This window comes from Helianthus annuus, chromosome 10, assembly GCF_002127325.2.
Source record: "Helianthus annuus cultivar XRQ/B chromosome 10, HanXRQr2.0-SUNRISE, whole genome shotgun sequence".
NCBI classification, from domain to species: Eukaryota; Viridiplantae; Streptophyta; class Magnoliopsida; order Asterales; family Asteraceae; genus Helianthus; species Helianthus annuus.
This window is the reverse complement of record NC_035442.2, coordinates 80982462-80996516: the sequence shown is the minus strand read 5'-3', so window position 1 is coordinate 80996516 and position 14055 is coordinate 80982462.

Sequence of the window (14055 nt, the reverse complement as noted above, 5' to 3'; positions counted from 1 at the left end):
TTGGGATGGATGTGTTTGTGTATGATGTCTTTGAAGTTTTCATTGTAGCATTTTAAAATTAAGGAAGTATCTCTACCTTTCAGGTCGTTCGATCGAAGGGTCATCCGATCGGACGGTCGTTCGATCGGATGACAATCCGATTAGCGAGACATTTCAGTTGAGAACAAGTTCACAACAGGATGGTCATTCAATCGGATGGTCTTCCGATCAAATGGCAATCCGTTAGAAACTGATGATCTTGAAAATTATGAAAATGTTTAAGTGTTGAAGACCAAGTGCAATCCAATCGGATTGTCGTTCGATCGGATGGCAATCCGATCGGAAGGCAATCCGATCGGACGACAATCCGCTCCACAATCTGATGATCTTGAAACTTGAAAAATTTGTTAAGTTTTGAAAGTTTCGCGGTTTGATCGAGATGGTATGACAACGTGTCGAACGACGGAACCTCGTCAAGTCGAATCACCCCAGTCCGATCAGTTTACTGCTCGTGGCGGTTGTTCATGTTTAACCCGCTAAGTCGGTTGTCTCGTTGATAGGAATCAGATCTCAGACCAACACATCACTAGAGAAGAGTGGAAGGCCTGAATGAGCTCTGATTCTATTGGTTTTGAGTGTATTGAGTGTAAAAGAGTTGAAAGAAAGTTATGAAATCATCTTTCAATCCTTCTAATCATGAAAATGTTTAGTTCTATGCGGAAACAGTGTTAAAACATGTGGAAATCACCTGGATCTGAGTTGTTCTTGGTGGAATGAAGCAAAATCTTGAAGTTCATAAGAACTCCATGATGACATCATCCTAGAACACCCCAAACCCGCTGATTTCAGGGTTAAAAGTTAAGATTCAAAGGTGAAAACAGTGAAGAAGTGTGCGTAGATGATAGATGTACAAGATTTGAGTTGAAAACTTACAAGAATCTCGAGAAATAGAGAGAAAAGAGGGCTGGAGGCGCTGGTCGAACGAGAGAGCTGCACATCACTGTTCATGATGTGACATGGGGTATTTATAGGTTACCAAAAGAGGAAAGGAGCACAAGTGTCGGATCGGATGTCACTCCGATTGGATGGCCATTCGATCGAATGGTCATTTGATCGAATGGTCATTCGATCGAAGTGGTCCGGCGAGTTAGTTTTTGATGTTTCGTTTTGCGTGTTGAGTGTTACGATGCGTTTAAGCGAGTGTCGATTAAACGATGCGATCGATTAAATACTAATCACACAAATACTATATTTAACATACAATCAACATGAATAACTTGCGTTTAGCATTTGGGATTTGATTGCGTTGCGATAGAGTTGCGATTGTGTTTCGATTAATCACCACAACATAAAGTGAACATGCACAAGTAACACATAAATAACACACACACGTAAAACAATATACAGAACCTATCAATCAAGTTACGAATGTGATTGCGATGCGATTAGCGATAAAGCGATAAATAGATTAGCGATTAACATCGATTAAACCTCGATTATTACAGATACTCCACATAATACAACTAAAGCAAATCAAATAAAGAGTTCGATTACAAGTCAAGAAGCACAAATCAGTAGTTAAGCAAGGAGTGACAGATTGGAATTAGCAATCTTTTCTTCCTGTGACTTTGAATTTGACTTGTACTTTGACTTTCTGAACGCGGGTTGTTACAGTGCAAGTGTTTGAAATGGTTCCTAGTGTATCGGATAACTACATGTTAGTGTGTTGAAACTTGAAAACGGGAGATCGGATAGAATGAGGTATATAAACCAAACAAGAGTTGGATCTTGTATAACATGGTTCATAATACCATACGTTCTGATTTGGAAGTGTTTCAATGTGTTTTTGCTTGTTACGACTCGCTAAAGTGGTTTATGCCACTTTAACGGGCCGTAAACGTAACTATGGGTTCAGATGGATAAATACAACCTATGACGAGTCTAGTAAGTCAAAAATAGTTTATATAAGTTGTATAATCAGTTTAGATGTCAAAACAATGTTTTTATATGTTCAAAACTATTTTATGCGCAAAAGGGTATTTTCAGCATTTTTAAGAATATATAATCAACTCATCATTTAACTAATCAAACGATATGACCATAAGGTATAACCTCAGTAGGTTATTCCCTAAATACTATGGTCAAAATAAAGGTCTTGGTCGGATCCTAAAGTTGACCAAACGGGCCGGATTCGAAAGTCAAGGCGGTAGTCGAACCGCTCGACTAAGGACTAAAGAAATAAGCGCTAAACTAGAAACGAAGAGTTAGACATGTTGGAACATGTCTAATTATGTTTATAAAACTGATTTGGTTTCAAAACTTTAAGTTTTAAAACCCAAAAACCATTTCGTCGTAAAATGCACTTATGCACATCTTTGACTTTTAATAAACAAAACTTTGACTCGTCGTTTTGCGAAGTAAACATGGTAATCAAAAGGTGCAATCGCAAGGGATTATAACCTTCGTGATTACGATCACGTTGTAAAGTTCAATTGAACTTTGACTTGACCAATTATGGTCAGAACCGAAAGTCAAACAAAAAGTCAAACTGTTTGACTTTTGGCTCAAAATAGCCAAAATAATGAAAAGAGACTAAGAAAGAACACTTGTGTTCTAGGAATGCTTAGAACTCAGTAGGAGGTTTCCATACATTGGAAACAAGCTCCAAGAGCAGGTTAGAGAAGAATGAATGAATGAATGAGCAAGTTGAAATGGTGAAAATGGATGGCTATTTATAGTTGTGGAGGTGAAATAAGATCATGCAATGTGTTAGGATATGTTTCAAGATCATCACAAGTGTCTAGTGAGGTGTCTTAACCAGAAGGAAGGTGGAAGTTTCGAGCTAGGTGTCAAGAAATGAAGCAATGAGGCAGAACTTGATGGCTAAGAAAAAAGTTCTGCTGCTGGCACTGGTTTACGGACTGTATGGTCCTAGAGTCTTACGGTCCGTATGCAGGTCTGGGGGCCAAGTTTTGCTTTTTGGCAGATTTAGCCCATGGACTTGTATTGTAGCGTTTTGTCATTTTTAACCCCTTTTAACCTAATATTTAGGCATATGTAACTTGGATTTTGTCCGGGAAATGTCGTGGATGTCGGTTCTTTTGGTTGTACGGTAACGCGTTTCGCAAATAACGTCTAAGACTTTACCGAACACGAAAATGATCGAAATTGCACCACGATTGATAATTTTGCATTCTTATTAATAAAATACAAGATTTTATTGAGAATGAAAATGTTCGGATTTGTACATACAGTCCGTATGCTAAGGGTTCGGGTAGACTTTTGCAGTTTGTCAAAACTGGTCCCTGAACTTATATATACGTGTTTTTGTGATTCCTAACCCTTCAAAACTTATATCTAAGTTATGTAAAGAGCATTTAGGGTATGTGTAGCTTATGACCTTGTCCCGGTGTGTACGCTACATTAAATGGATTACGTTTAAGTATCATTTAACGAATTGCTTCCAAAAGAAAAAGTTTTTGAAAGCCCGAAATTTTGCACAAGGGTTACAGTCTCCCCTACTTTAGGGAATTTCGTCTCGAAATTCTTTCGCAGGAGTCCGTAGAGTATGTTTGGAATGATTGAAAGATATGCAAAGATTTAGAATCCAAAGATGCGGAGCATCATTTGGTATTGGAGATTTTGGGGATTCAAAGTGTGAGTGGGGATATTCAAAGTATCTCAAGGTATTCAAATCTTTAGAACTTATGAATCTAAAAAGTGTCATCAAGTGTATAAAAATTGTTTTGTATGGCACTATGTTATACTAAGCTCTTAGTGTAAATCCTAAGCAAACAAAAGGGTGTACTGTCACACCCTGTCTTTTTGCGGAAGCGTGCGGTGTGACTCGATCAGTTTTCATTGCATACAATAGTAATAAACAACTACATGATTAAAATAAACGATGTTCATCCATTCATAAGTTTAAAACATCACAAACCATAAGTCGTTAAGTCACAAATCACCATAAGTTTTAAGTTATGTTACAAAACAATACAAGTTTTAAGTTCCATAGTTCCATAAAGACTAGTTTAACAGAAGATGTAAAACACGAGGCTTTTTGTAACACCCCGTGTTGCGAAAGTCAATGTCAAAGTCAAGATTGAAGTCAAAGGAAGAAAAGATTGCTAATTTCAATCTGTCACTCCTTGCTCAATTCCTGTTTTGACTTCTTTGACTTGTAGATAATATATTTTATTTATCGCATTAGTTGTATTATGTGGAGTACTGGTAATAATCGAGGATTTATCGCTATTTAATCGTTATTTATCGCATGTTTATCGCTTATTCGCTTATCACATCGCAATCGCATTCGCAACCCGAATTATGCGTTCTGGATATTGTTTTACGTGTGTGTGCCATTTATGTATTACTTGTGCATGCTTATTTATGTTTATAATGTGGTGAGTAATTGAAACGCAATCGTAACTCAATCGCAATCGAATTGCAAACGCTAAACGCAAGTTAATTATGATGATTGTATGTTAGATATAGTAGTTGGGATTAAAACTAATTTGAATGAGAAACTCTATCGCATCGCAACGCTCAACACGTGAATAGAATAAGCAAAACTCGTCTCGCCAAACACTTGAATCGAGTGGCCAACCGACCGAGTTGCCACCCGATCGGGTTGCCTCCCGATCGAGTTGCCACCTGATCGGGCTGCCACCCGATCGACCAGCCACTTTCTCCTCACTTTCCCCCACTTTCCTTTTTAGGAAACCCTATAAATACCCCTCATATGTCAACATCACTTGATGTTGACAGCTCCCACTCGACCAAGCTCGCTCTAGCCTCTATTTCTTCCGATTTCTCGCTATTCTTGTAAGTTTCCAACCTAAATCTTGTACTTTCTTGATCTACACGCACTCCTACACCTTTCTATCTTTTTATCTTAACTTTTAACCGTGAAATCACTAGATTCAAGGTGTTCTAGGATGATGTCATCATGGTGTTCTTACGAACTTCATGTTTTGGCCTTAATCCACCAAGAGCAACTTGGATCTGAATGATTTCCACATGAATAAACAAGAATCTTGCTTAGATCTGAACATATTCAAGGTTTAAAGGATTGAAAGATGGTTTTCTAACTTTCTTTCAACTCTTTTACACTCAATGCACTCAAACCGATAGGATCGGAGCTTGTTCTGATCTTCTACTCCTTCTTAGTGATGTGTTGGTTAAAGATCTGGATTCTATCCAAGAGATTGTTGATTTCGGGTAAAACATGAAACACCGTCCCGAACAGTTAACTGGTCAGACTAGGGTGATTCCTGTCCGATCGGGTCACTAAGTCTGGACGAGGTTTCTGTTGTTTGGCACGTTATCATACCATCTGAGAAAACCACAAAACTATCAAAATAACCAAGTAACAAGACAATCAGGCCGCCGGGATGGATTGCCGTCCGATCGGATTGCCACCCGATCGGCTTGCACCTTGGTCCCACACTTAACTTTTACTTTTAAGGTTTTGAACATTAAACGGATTGCCACCCGACCCCGTGATGTTTTGAACTTCAACACTTAAACAATTTTCAACATAACAGTTCCAAACGGATTGCCACCCGATCGGATTGTAATCCGATCGAGTGACAAACTGCTGTGAACTTGTTCTCACTAAGTGTCCAACCTATCAGATTGTCTCCCGATCGAACGGTCGTACGATCGACTGACCTGAAGGGTAGAGATACTTCTCTGTTTTCAAAATGCTACAACAAAAACTTCAAAATACAAACTATCATACACAAACACACCCATCCCAAACGAGGTAACAATCCAATCGAATGGTCACCTGATTGGATGACCATCCGAACGGATTGTCACCCGATCGACCGGCCACCCGATCGGATTGCCACCCGATCGGATTACCGTCCGATCCATTGACACTCTACTCCGTTTTACGCACCGCTTATCGTTTATGCTATCGTTCTGATCAGGCTAATCTCGCTCTAGCTCTCCCTTCAGTCCATCAACGCTGTGAGTATACTCGAACCCTTTTTTCTTTACGCACTTTTGGGTGTTACATACGTTACTTGTTCTAAATCACATCGAACACACTACGCAATACTTTAAATGTCACACCCCGACCACGTGGGACAACCAAGCGTGGCGGAAACGTCGGGGAGTGTTGTAACAGAATTAATTGTTTCAAAATCCTGGCATACAAAGTTATATTTTATTTATCAAACAAGCGTGTTGCATTGTCTTTAAACAGGATATAAAGAGTTTATAACATAATTAAACTAAGTCTATCTTCGTTTTATGTCTCTAAGGCACAGGTCCGCCCTAGTGTCACAATCATCATCCTAAGCGACAGCTCCTGAAAACACATGTGAAAGTAGGTACGTCAGCATAAAAATGCCTGTGAGATACATAGGTTTTGTGAAAATAGAATTCATGACTTATGTTTGAGAAAATGTTTAGTCATGAACCTTGTAATTTGCTTTGTCTTGTAAATCATTTGGAAAACGATAAGATCAGATAATATGTATGAATAATATAAGGTTAAATGAATAACTAAGTAAAATGAGTTTGTTTAAGATAAGTTGTTTGTAAAACAATGTCTTGTGAAGAATATGTTATTATGTAAAATGTAATATGTCTATACTGAAATGATTTAGATAACGCTACGATATGTAATATTATACAAACACTTATATATAAGAAGTACCAGCGGCGTATCCACCATGTTTGTATCATATTACACACGCCTCGTTACTCAAATCATTTACCCAAACCAACCACCAATGTAGATTGTTCATGTATAAATCATTTGTCAAGTGTTATTGTGTAAACCATATCAAAATGTCCATGTCTAATGTAAACCACCAAATGTGTATATCAAATGTCAAAATGTTTTTTTTGGGTAAAGGGGTTACCCCGGTGATTTTATATATCAAATGTCAAAATGTTTATGTTTAATGTAAATCATATAATGTGTATCCAAAATATCATGTATGGCATGTGAAATATATCAACTAGGCCATAGGTAAAATGCACAAAAACAGGGTATTGAATTAAACATAGTTTAAGTCAAAGTTATGTTTTGTGGAACAAATGCATGCTATACTGATACAAACATCTATGCGGTGTTGTGAAAATGCATACATTCAAGCCTTTGTGACTGTGGTGATAGACCTTTAAACAAATTAAAGGTCTATATGTATTATGTTTATCGAATTCGGTCATTCCTTCCAATCCAAACAAACCCGAGATTTCAGGAATGGGAGTTGTCAAGTCCTATGGTACCATTACCTACTAACGAGCGGCATGATCAGTGTTAATGAATGTACATTGTTTTATTCAAACAAACCAAATGTCATACCAAAAAGTAGGCATGTGATGAATAAATGTACTAAGTACGCACACAATGGGCATACATAGCATAAAATATAATGTAAAATAATGTACTAAGTACGCACACAACGGGCATACATAGCATAAAATGTAATGTAAAACAATGTACTAAGTATGCACACAATGGGCATACATAGCATAAAAACAAGGAAATCATGTACTATAAGTGTACTATTGAACATAACAAGCATATGATATGAAAGCATGAAAAGCATGAAAGTAGCAAGTAGGCACATGTGTTTCACCCCAAAACAGTTTGGAAAGCAGTAAAAGAGGGGTCTATGTACTCACTTGAGATTGCTTAGAAGTCCTTGAGTAACAACCAAATAATGCTAGAGATCACGGATATCAACCGACACCTAATATAGGTAACTATGTTAATATACCGGACCTAATTCGGACGATTGGATAGAATGAGGGTTCGTAAACCAAACGAGTATGGAGACTCGTGTAATATGGTTTAACAAAGCCTACATACTAAAATGAAACCTAACCTAAGTGCTTACGACCCATTACGACCCGTTTAGGTAGCTTATGCTACTTTAACGCGTCGTTCGCGTGAAACGCGTTTGGAACGCCTAACTAGCCCTATGATAAGTAAAATATGCCTTAACATGTCTAATATTATTGCCAAATCAGTTTAGATACCAAAAGTTATGTTACATATGCTTAAAATGAATTTTAGCGTAAAAAGGGCATTTTGGTAATTTACCTAAGGCATATAAATTACCTATCACACAACTACTTTAACTAAGCGACCATAAGGTATAACCTCGAAAGGTTATTCCCTATATACTATGGTCACCTAATGTGTTTGGTCGGATCCTAATAATCGACCAAATGGGTCGGGTTCGAAAGTATAAGCGATTGCTTAGATCGCTTACCTTACGACCCTATATAAGCACTAAACTAAAGTGACGAGCTAAGCATGTTAGAACATGCTTAACTAAGTTTAGAAAACAGGTTTGGTATCAAAACAAACGGTTTTGATACCTATGAGTAGTTTGGTTACAAAATACGCAAGAATGCGCATGTTGGCCGAAACTACGACTCGTCACTGAGCCTAGATAACGTGGTGATCAGTAGGTGTAGTCACTAGGGACTATAACCATCGTGATCACGCTCACGTTATGAAGTTCAAACGAACTTCGTGTTGACCATAAGCTGGTCAATGCAGAAAGTCAAACATAGTTTGACTTTAGGACTAGAAAGCGATAAAAGAACGAAAGAACACTTACGAAGGGTCCGCGAAAGCTAATCTTGATCCAGGAGCTCAGGTATGAAGTAATGGCCTCAACTTAGAGCTTTTAGATCAGATTTGTGGGTTTAAAACAAAAATGGGGGGGGGGGGTATTTATAGGATATGCAAGACCGTTAGGATCGTTTCTTGAATATCGTGCCTCGATCTCACCCGTACACTTGTCGCAATGTTGTGGTGGCTTGTTTTGCCCCCACCATAGGGATTTGACAAGTGGCATTGCCCTTTGGAGGTTTGAAAGGCTGTTACAAGTTGATTAAAAACATTGAATCTGGTCTGGGAGGCTGACGCGGGCCGCGTAAAAGATCATCCTGGGCTTACGCGGGCCGCCTGGATGTCCAGATCAGAAAACAAGTTTCAGAAATGACAGTTTAGGTCCCTGTTGTGGTTTAAGGCCATTTCCGACATGTTTAAGGCCCGTTAAGCCATCTTTAAAGCCCTAAAATGATGCTTAAACATTGAGGACATGAAACATGCTAAAAAATATGCCGGATGTTGGTTCGTTTGGTCGTACAATCGCGATGTTCGCTTAATTACGACGGAATGCGCATAAGCGCGAAAAACGATCCAAATTGCGAGACGAATGGATTTTTTCTCATTCCAAACACTAAGGCATAATATTAAGATGCTTACATAAATTTTTGGATGTCCGGATGTATTCAGAACGTAAGTTATGCGCGAAAGTGCAAACTTATACACTTTTTGACGCTTTTAGTCCCTGAATGATCCAAAAGTTTATTTTAGCATACCGAACCCCTCAAAGCCTATTTATAAGCTATGTAAAGGATATTTATGGTATGTTTAACTTATGGGCATGTTTCGAAATGTCTGTTTTAGTACGAATCGGCATACTTTCGCAGTTTGTCAAGTTTAGTCCCTGTAAGCGAATTTACTTGTTTTTGCCACACCAAAGCCTTCAAAACTTATTTCTAAGTTATGTAAAGGTTATTTAAGGTATGTTAAGTATTTGTTGATGTTCCAGAGTATTTGTCGCGTTAAACTGAGTATGTTTACGCACCAGTTTGCGTATAATTCTCCAGAACGCGATGTAGAGTTTGAAATTGAACAAAAGTCAAAACATGAAAAATGTAAAACATAACCAAACAAACATTGGGATCAAATAACATTGTTTTATTGATAACTAAACTGTTCACAATGATTTTAGGCACAAATGTTACAGTCTCCCCTACTTGTGGAAATTTCGTCCCGAAATTTATTTAGAGGAAACTCGTGGAAAAAGATGCGGATACTTCGCCTTCATTTGATCTTCACGTTCCCAAGTAAACTCGGGTCCACGTTTAGATTCCCAGCGAACCTTGACCAAAGGAATGCGCTTGCGTTTAAGCCACTTGACTTCACGTTCCATGATTTCCACCGGTTTCTCAACAAATTTCAGTGTTTTATCAACACGAATTTCTTCAAGCGGTATGTGGAGGTTCTCATCAGCTAAACACCTCTTGAGATTGGACACGTGAAAGGTTGGATGAACATTTCCAAGTTCAGGAGGTAACTCAAGTCTGTAGGCTACCTTTCCGATTCTTTCGACGATCTTGAATGGTCCAACGTATCTAGGTGCAAGTTTTCCTTTCTTCCCAAATCTGATCACACCTTTCCAAGGTGAGACCTTAAGTAATACACGATCACCGACTTGAAAATCCAAGGGCTTGCATTTTAGGTCCGCGTAACTCTTTTGATGGCTTCTAGCTGTCTGAAGAGTATCACGAACTTTCTTAATCTTATCTGTTGTCTCTAAAATGAGGGCAGGTCCAGTAAGCTGAGCCTCGCCGATCACATTCCAGTAGACTGGTGAATGACATTTTCGACCATAGAGAGCCTCAAAAGGAGCCATGTTGATGCTGGAGTGATAACTGTTGTTGTAGGAGAATTCAATCAACGGAAGATGTGAATCCCAACTACCACCAAAATCGATCACACAAGCTCTAAGCATATCCTCCAGTGTCTGGATTGTTCTTTCAGACTGACCATCCGTTTGCGGATGATAAGCTGTGCTCAGATTAAGTTGGGTCCCCATAGCAGATTGCATGGTTCTCCAAAAATGAGAAGTGAAACGAGCATCTCTGTCAAAAATGATGTTCAAAGGAACACCATGTCGAGCTACAATTTCATCCACGTAGATTTTAGCAAGTTTGTCAGCAGAAAAATCCTCGCGGATTGGCAAGAAATGCGCTGACTTAGTAAGACGATCAACGACTACCCAGATGGCATCATGACCTTTCTTTGTGCGCGGGAGTTTAGTAATCAGATCCATAGTAATGTTTTCCCATTTCCAAACTGGGATCTCTGGTTGTTCCAATAAACCAGAAGGACGCTGATGTTCAGCCTTAACCTTAAGACAAGTAAGGCATTTTGATACATATAAGGCGATGTCTTTCTTCATACCAGGCCACCAATACTGAATACGAAGATCCTTATACATCTTATCTGAGCCAGGATGAATAGAATAACGAGACTTATGGGCTTCAACCATAAGCAAGGTACGAAGATTATCTTGGCTTAGGACCCACAAACGGTCCATGAAGTAATACGATCCATCGTCCTTCAGTTCCAGATCAAGTGTTATGTGGTAGGGAAATTCCTTATCCATCAGACCTTGTGAAACACAAGATTGTTGAGCCTGAGAAATACGTGCTTGGATATCGGATTGAGCTTGGATATCAGATTGAACACGAACACAATGAAGCTTAGTACGTTCCTTACGACTCAATGCATCGGCTACGACATTCGCCTTACCAGGATGGTAGCGTATTTCGCAGTCATAGTCGTTTAGAAGCTCAACCCAACGTCGCTGCCTCATGTTGAGTTCTTTCTGATTGAAGATATGCTGAAGACTTTTGTGGTCCGTGAAAACCACACATTTTGTACCGTACAAATAGTGTCTCCAGATCTTAAGAGCGAAGACAACTGCACCCAACTCAAGATCATGAGTGGTGTAGTTCTTCTCATGTATCTTCAACTGCCTCGATGCGTATGCTATGACTTTGTTTCTTTGCATCAGGACGTAGCCAAGACCTAATTTAGATGCATCGCAATAAACGACGAAATCATCATTACCCTCAGGCAAAGTTAGAACAGGCGCGTCGCAAAGTTTTTGTTTCAAAGTCAGAAACGCTTCCTCTTGATTGAATCCCCAATCAAATGGCTTGTTCTTCTGAGTTAGAGCAGTTAGAGGAACTGCAATCTTCGAGAATTTTCAATGAAGCGGCGATAATAACCCGCAAGACCAAGAAAAGAACGAACTTCAGTAGGAGTAGTAGGCGTATCCCAATCCTTAATCGCACTGATCTTGGAGGGATCTACATGAATACCTTGTTCGTTGACAATATGTCCTAAGAATTGAACCTCTTTAAGCCAGAATTCACACTTGGAGAATTTGGCGAAAAGCTGCTCCTTCTTTAGGAGTTCCAAAGTAAGATGAAGATGTTGCTCATGATCAGCTCGCGTCTTAGAATATATCAAAATGTCATCAATGAAAACGATGATGAACTTATCCAAATAAGGCTTGCAGACCCTACTCATCAAGTCCATGAAAACCGCAGGAGCATTAGTCAAACCGACTGGCATGACTGTGAACTCATAATGCCCATAACGAGTGCGGAACGCTGTCTTGGGAATATCTTCTTCATGCACACGAAGTTGATGATCTCCAGATCGCAGATCAATCTTTGAAAAATAAGAAGCGCCCTGCAATTGATCAAAGAGATCATCGATGCGAGGTAGGGGATATCGACTCTTGATGGTAAGCTTGTTAAGCTCATGATAATCAATACACATCCTAAAAGATCCATCCTTCTTCTTGACAAAAAGAACGGGAGCACCCCAAGGTGAAAAGCTAGGATGGATAAAACCTTTGTCAGAGAGTTCCTGAAGCTGCTTAGACAACTCTTGCATCTCAGACGGTGCAAGACGACATGGAGCTCTGGCAATGGGATTTGCACCAGGTACGAGATCAATACGGAACTCGACTTCGCGTGCTGGGGGTAGACCAGGTAACTCTTCGGGAAATACTTCTGAATAATCCCGTACAACAGGAATATCTTGGATAGACTTACCTTTGCCCTTATCTGCTACAACATGTGCCAAAAATGCCACATAGTTCTTTCGCAGATACTTCCGAGCTTTGAAACAAGACATGAGTTTGAGACCACCAGCAGGTTTCTCACCACGAACTTGTGGGATCTCACCTGTTAAAAGTGGCATACGAATGATCTTCTCGAAATAAACTACCTCTGCATGATGCTTGGCTAACCAATCCATGCCCACAATAACGTCGAAGCTTCCAAGTTGCATAGGCGTGAGGTCAATAGGAAAAAGATGGTTGTTAAGGTTCAACTGGCAGTTGCGGAGAACAGAATCAAGATCAATGGGTTCACCACTTGCCACTTCTACTGTCAATGGTTTACCTAGTTTCGTTCTAGACACGCGAAGCAATGGTTCAAAAGATAACGACACAAAACTCTTATCGGCACCCGAATCAAAAAGAACAGATGCTGGCTGATTATTAATAAGGAACGTACCGTTCACCACATTATCATCTGCTTGTGCCTCTTGTGCGTTCATGTTGAAGACTCGACCTCGAGCCTGAGCCTGATTCTGGTTTGCATTCTGATTCTGGTTGGCTAGCCTTGGGCACCGGTTTCTGTAGTGGGTCAGATCCCCACAATTGTAGCACGAACTAGGAGGAAAATGAGGTTGTGCAGCTTGACCTTGTTGCTGAGCAAAAGGCTGAGCAATTTGTTGGGCTTGGTTCTGAACTACCTGATTCTAGTTAGCAGGAATGCAGCAGGTTGCAGCAAGATGACCATTTCTTCCACAGTTGGTGCATTAACGACACTGAACATGTGGTGGGTGATGGCCGTTACACCTGTTGCACAAAGGTGCATTGCCAAGATTGTGACAACTCAAGTTTTCGAGATTCCACTTTCGCATTTATTGCACGTTCACTGTTTGTCTAGTTGCTTACTTACACAATTTGTTTGCCTTGTAACTGTATACGTTGTGATTTGATAAAGTGTATTGTGATTGTTTCATGGTTATGTGTTGTTTTACGAATGATTTGACAAATACTTGAACTTGGTGATGAAACTGTAAATTATATGTGGTGTGTGTGTTTTATGTAAAGGATGATACTTAGGAGTGTTTAGTGGTAATATTGAAAATAAAACAAAACCCCTTAACCCTAATCATTCTCACCAATTTCAATCATACGTCACTTCAAATCATTCTCATTTCTCTCATCATTCTTGGCTACACAAGTGCTCTTGCATCAATCTTGATCTTCCAATCCATCTAGAATCAATCCAAGGTAAATGTTTAATGATTATTTGTTGTTAATCATTGGTTATTTGATTCTTGCAAACCCTAGTTCTCCAAATAATGGTTCTGTGTTTATTGATCAATTCAGATTATTGTGAAATGGTTTATGATTAGTTGTGTAATCACTT